Below are 6,977 nucleotides of genomic sequence, written 5' to 3'. Positions count from 1 at the left end.
CATATTTATATTCTTACAACATGTTTAAACTTCTCACTTATAAATGTCTTGTACATCTAGATTCTCCTGGGAAAGCAAACCTGCACAACCTGCCTTTGTCCTTCTTCCTTGGCAAGGTTAATGTGGCTTTTGTCATGTAGGGGGATCTTGAAGACTAGGTCAGCACTGCAGGCAGCTTGCAAATGGGTGTGTTCCAAGGGGAGAGGGAGCAAATCAGAGAGGAAACCTGAATGGGCTATGTGTGATGAAAAGATAGAAAAGTGATAGAGATCAAAGTATGTTGATTCAGTTGTATAATTTGGCCTCAATATCAAACACAGGTTACAGTTCACCAGGGGAAATTTTTCTGTTTGCCTGCTCTCCTTCCAAAAAAAAAGAGGAGGGAAGAGGAATGGAAAAAGAAAGCAATTCTAAGATCCAACCAATTGTTTTAATTGTAGCAGAGCTCAAGTTGGGAGTATCTGGAGCATTGCTGAATGACATGTTCACTGCCTGTTTGTTTTGCTTTGTGGTTTTTTTTTTTTGTTTTTGTTGGTTTTGTTTGGTTTTTTTGGGGTTTTTTTTTTTTGGTGAGGGGATTTATTTGGTTTTGGTTTAGTTTCAGTTTAGTGTTTGGTTTGGTTTGGGGTTTTTGTTATTTTTTTTCTCTTCCTTTGGAAAGGGTTGTAGTAAACTCTATTAAATATAAATGTTTATCACATAATGGATTTTGGATTTTTTTCATCAAACATGAGGCAAGTTCTTCAAAATGCTTTTCTTGGTAAGAAATGACAAAGAGTGCCAATGGGAATGCTTATATGATCCTTTATGTTTTCCTGCTTGAACTATGTGAACAGTGAAATTGCAGCTGAGAACTGTTGCAATATTCTGGCAGGAATGCACTTAATTTCTTCTTTCTCAGCAAGTTCCTACATGCAGCTATTACTACAAACAGAGACTTCTCATGTCTTTGCCCAAAACATTAAAAAAAGACCAAAAAAAGGCAAGCAAAAAACCTTCCCACATTAAATTCAAGACAAAAGGAAATAAGTTGTCTGTAGGGAGGCTGGTGCATACGCTCTTAAAATCCTCTTCTTATTGAAGTCTCTCTGAACTTTTTGATGCTATAAAGGATGGCCAAATTTTCTTCACTGATGAGGGAAACTTGGCATTCTATTTCTTTGGAAAATCACTTTTATTCTTTTCTTTATTTCATCAAGGGGCTTCTAGAACAGCCGTGTGCTGCAATATTATAGAACATTTTCCTATGATGTGGACCCATGGGGCCTGATGATGTTTTGTCCTGTAGTATTTTCAGTAGCTGCAAATGCCTAAGGAACATTGCCCTGAGAGAGAGAAGCTGTGCTACAGGCATTGACACTGCATGGACTGCTTACAGAAAACACAAGGAAACAGGGAATTCAGCAGCGTTATTCTCATATGTAGAGCTCTTTCTTTGCCTGTCCTCTTGCAGTGTCGCCACATTGCAGACTCACCCTACGCCATTGTTCAAACAACATGTCTGAACAACAGATGATTTTGTTCATTGGCCCAAATCTGAAAAGCTAGGGGGGAGGTGAGAAGTGAGTCCAGTAGAAGGGAAGCTACTCACATTTTAAACTAAACTCAAAACATAGAGCTAAATTTGTGGGATCTTCAACATCTTTTCCTTGTCAGCTGGATTGTTTTAAAGGCTAAATATGTTATTTTGAAAGGAACAGTAAAAATTTCATTCAGGAAAGTAGTGAAATAAACACCTTATCTAAACAAGCCTTTCAATTTTAAAAATATCATAACGCTAATGTTGATAGTCACTACTTAAACGTTTTCCTGTTGATTTTTGATCTCTTCCCCTGTCAGATTGGTAAAATATGAATTTCATTCCTTCCCTTAAATTGCCTGGAACTTGTGGGGAAACAGAATATTTTTCTCTGTTTGCAAAAGATGGGCCAAATAATGTATTTTTAAGCCTATTGATTTTCCTCCTTCCTGGTTAAGCTGTAAAAATGTCTGCTTTTTCCCCACAGAAATTCCTATTCTGTGAGACGTACTCCAAACTCCTTTATCCAAAATAATATTACTAATACCTTTATCTAAAAATGCTAATTTAATTTCTGTGAATCTTTCTTCCTGCTGTAATGGAAAGACCCTCAAGTATATTACCATGCCTGCTACTGTTTGCTGTATCAGTTCCACATGCTAATGTGATTTCCTGTAAGAGGAGATGAATATATTTGTTCTGCAGTGAAATCGGGGGGGAAGAAAAAAAAGAGAAAAACCTGAACAGTGCTTTAAAGAGAGTAATCTCAACGGAAAATATCAAGTTGGTTCTACAGCGTGAGTCTTAGATGTAAAATCTTGCTCTAGCACAGACTCCAGACTTTCTCTGCTTTTCTGGCCAGTGAGGGATATTGTTTCTGCCACCTGTTTGGAGACAATTGTGCAACTGGGACTGTGGAATGACGTCCAGTTGCCTTTTTTAGAATATGAATAGGACTTTTGAAATTGGCTGTGCTGAGCAGTTTGGGGCTGAATCACTCTGTAGACTTGCCAGAGAAAGCGTTTAGCTGATGGACTTGAGCCAAAGCCCACTGTATCTCACAGCAACGCTGGCTTTGGCCTTGGTAGTCTGGGGCTAAAGCTCTGCATGAATGACAGCTTCTTTTCTGGAATTATCAATAAAAACTTATGATTTCTAGTTTCTGACTTCATTTTGCCAAAGTATTTTACCTACATTTTTTCAGTTTGAGCCACCACTGCCTGGTTCTGCTCTTCCCTCCTCTGAAAGGGGTGTTACGTTTGATGGTAATGTGGATGCTTCATCATGAAAATGTCAGGGGTAAGCAGCAATCTCAGCGCTCAGCTGGCTGAACTGCTTAGTCCCACTGTCCACTCACTTTTCATTTTTACTCACTTTTCATTTCTGAGTGTGTGCTATTTTGAAGTGCCTCAAATGCTCTCAGACCCCAAGCTATTTTGGACGTGATCATGTCATTTCCCTTCCTTCTGCTGCAATCACAATTGGATCCTGCGGGCACTTCCCATAACAGGCCTCAGTTATCAACGGCAGGAGTTTCAGTGCATTTCCCTTTGCAAAGACTTTTGTTGCCAGTTGGGAGTTGTTACTTGTTTATGTCAGTCTGCGAGTAATGCCCTTTTACTAGCATTGTACACAATGTTTTTAGGTTTTTTGACATTTATCCCTCCTGTTGTTAGACAATGCTAGCTTTGCAAGTTGCAAAGAGTAATCTTTTCCCCTCGGGTGTCATTTTTTCTGCATTTTGCCCCTTTTTTTTTTTTTTTTTTTTTTTAATGTGTGATTATTTTCCAGTTTCAAAGGTAAAAAGAATAAAAATTAACAAGCTTAGAGGCATTTCCCAGTCTGCTACTCACTGCTGTGAATAGATGTTAAACATAGATTTCTGTGCCCACTTTCAGTCTCCTTTAGATCTGTTCCAGCAGTGTTACTGCTTTCATGCTATCTTCCTTGGTTTTGTGGGATGCAACCTAAATTGTACCAGCCCCAGCATTTCTGTTAAATGGTAGGATGAGCTCTGCAGACCTTACTCCATTGTAATCCATATAATAATACCTATCTTGTGGGTCACTGAGCATGTCTTATGAAAAGAACACTTAAACCCTGTTAATTTTGAATATTGACTTTCAGTATTTGGTCCATCACTCTGAAGTCATAACTTTAGGATCTCTTTAATTCTTTTTCATTTCATACATAGAAGAAACATTTTATCCTTCCATTTGATTGCTTCCTAACTTTTTTCTGTGTTTTTATTCCAACAAAGTTTGCTTTAGCATGGCTGTATAGACTGTATTGCTGTAATGGTGTCAAAACTGTGGAGACACCTTCAGAGCCAAATTGTGCTTCATACTTGTGCTACATTTCTGCATAGAAGATGGACAGCCCATGCCTACCAGACTATTTCCTTGTGTTGCTTCTTGTACATAGATATATAAAAATCTGCTCCAATAGCCCACTGTGAAGAAATGTCCCAGTTTCACATGGTCCCTATGGATCAAGCTCCCTGTAGGCGTGCTAAGAAGATGGGTGTTTTTGATCTTCCACACTGGCCAACTAAAAACTCTCTATTTTTTATATTTATGGTCCTGTACGCCTTTCCCACCAGAACTGCATGCCCTATTGCAGTGAATTAGAACCTCCCAGGAATGCTCTTTCTGGCTTTAGTTATTTTTCACAAACCTCTTTAAAATAATTCTTAACCCTGAATATGTAGGTAACATCTGCACTGTGCATTCTACAATGACAGCTATTTTACGCGAAACTTGTCAGCACTTCTGATCAGATTCTAATTTTATGGTTGTTCTTTTATTGTTTGAAGTTTCCTCCCACTTAGGACTTTGGAATGGTTTGTGAGAACATTCAAAGAAACAGATGACTGTTGTTAAGACTCTGTCTTCTCTCTAGAACTAATTCAGCTGTAGAAAAAAATAAATGAAAAATATGCCCTCAGGCATGCTTTCCCTTATGCATATACTCATGTCCCATGAAAATATTTTTCTGTAAATTAGCAGCTTGGTTTAGTCTTGTCTCTCAAGGTTATCTGGTTGCAGGGTATAGCATGTGCTTCATAATAAGTGAAAAACAAGTTTAATCACTGAAATTCTGTTATTTTCAGCTGCAATAAGATGCAAGATCAAGGTAGCAAATTTTATTGCCAGCTGAAGCTGCAGGGTAACAGGCTGCTGCTGGTTTTCCCTGCAGACAACAGCAAAGAGCACATTTTGTGTCAAAGTAATTGCACTAGCAGGTGCCGTTGAGCAACTGTGTTTTGGTTGCGACACTATTGTGGCTCATTGCTTACCACAAATGTTTATGTATAAAAAAAATTCAGTTCTGCTTTTAAATTCCTATTCAACTGACAAGGAAGAATAGGGTAGACAATGGTGAAGCAATAACTACAGTTTAAAAGGGAGCAAGTCTCCTTCCCATTTCTGGTGGGTGAGTACCACTGTTCTATCACAAGTCCTTCCGTAGGTGTTTATCACAGCAACCGTAAACTGGCATTCAGTGCTGGCAACATGAAAATCCATAAGAACTGGAAGAGATAGTTGCAATGGGATACATGCTGATATGATTCTGTCATATTTTTAGGGAATAATGTAATTTCATGCACCATACTGTCCTGGCTGAGGGCTCCATGTCCCTCCTGTGACTCTCTTCTTGCCTGCCTTCCTCATGTGCTCCACCTCAGGACTTGGCAGCTCCTGCTGCAGGAAAAGCATCTGGGGACAGATGCAGCGAAGGGAGGGCTGGCAGAACAGCACCTGAGGGCCCATAGCATTTAGGGTGCACAGAAACACTGATAATCTTGGCTCCTCCTAGTCTTGTGAATCCATGTAAATTTACTTGCTGAAACCATTACCTGCTTGTGCCAGGCCCAAGACAATGTTTAATTTGATCTTTTCAAGGCTGTGGACAGCTGCAGAGGAGGGAACTTCAAAGAAATGCATTGATGCCTCAGGCTTTAGCTTTTATATTTTTCAGATTCTGTACTGCTTTCGTGTGTAATTCTGAGCTTCATATTAGGGGATAATAAGCTCTCTTCACAGAGTAGGCAGATAAAACAACTCCTTCTCTAGCTGGAGACCAAGGACAAATGGTCCAAATTTCAGACCCAAGAACATAAACAATGGTGGACTGAAGGTAGAAAAACAAGAAGGATGGGACTTGATAACCTAAAGCTAAAATTGGACAATTAACTCCAGTATGCTAATGGATCAGAACTTATAAAATATGAGACCTCGTGACCGGTTGTCTATTTTGTGAACATTTTGGGTCCATCTTGGGTGTAGCCCTGGCTGGGCTCTTATGCTGCCCAAGGTGTATCCATTGAGGCCTTCTAATAAACACCTACTTTATTCTTAACTTCGTCTAGTCTCTGTTCTAGGTCAGCCTTCATAAGGCATCAGCATCAGCTGAAATACCCCATGTCTGAGCTGAAAACCTTGTGTGAGATACCCCAAGGGTGTGGTGTTAACAGGTTGCAGGTATGTACACAGATGTAATAGGACAGATATAAGATCTCCTAAAGATAGATTTACCAAATTGAAATTTAACAATCTAAAAATGGAACCTGTGCCTTTAACACTCTTCTCAATGTCCCCATAAAACTAATACACACCTCATACTGTCTAAACTAGATGCCTATATCAAAATTCGTGTGTATCTCTTTTTTTGGAAGCCAAATATTTATGCTTGCATCCTGCCAAATGCATGCAGTATAAAGACATCAGCTCCTCACAATACACTGAGAACAGCCTGGGAACAGGGCAAAAATGTCCATGTCCCATTCCCAGCCCCTTCATTTTCATGCTAGTGAGAATGAAAAAAACTGTCAAGATGTGGGATGATGCTTCTAGTTGGGGTGATATTTGTAATTTGTTTCTTGAAGGAAACATCCGTGCACTTTTGCTAACAACTCTTTATATGCTTGGCTGTGGAGAAGTTCCCTTGTTCTTGTCTGCTTGGCATCTTTGCTGCCCTTAGAGCACTCTAGTTTGTTGTGATTGCCGTTGCTTTGTATTCTTCAGAACACAGTGTTTTACAGTGTTTTGCATCTAATTATTTTCTTACACAATGTCCATGATACAGGTATCAATAGTGTTTGTATTTTTATTTATTTTTCATCCTTTTTTCCCCTCTCTTTAGACAGCTAAATGAAACTGCCAAAGCTGTCACATGTTTCAACTGAATAGCCACAATACTGTGGTGCAGCGCAATAGTTTCCCTTTCCTCTCTCCCCACCCCAGATGTCATGTTCCCTTACATTGACACCCCTAGAACATGGTTGGAGACTCCTGGAATAGATTGATGTTGGTCTACTGAAGGGAAACAGCTGAGAACCACTTTCCACCAGGACAAAACTGCTGTATCCAAAGGGACACCAAGGGCATTACATATCTGCTCGTGCCAGTTTCTTTCTGACAGAAGACATGGCTGACCAGTAAACCTTGGTGCTTTT

Source organism: Taeniopygia guttata, chromosome 1A, assembly GCF_048771995.1.
Source record: "Taeniopygia guttata chromosome 1A, bTaeGut7.mat, whole genome shotgun sequence".
NCBI classification, from domain to species: domain Eukaryota; kingdom Metazoa; phylum Chordata; class Aves; order Passeriformes; family Estrildidae; genus Taeniopygia; species Taeniopygia guttata.
This window is presented reverse-complemented; position numbering follows the sequence as displayed.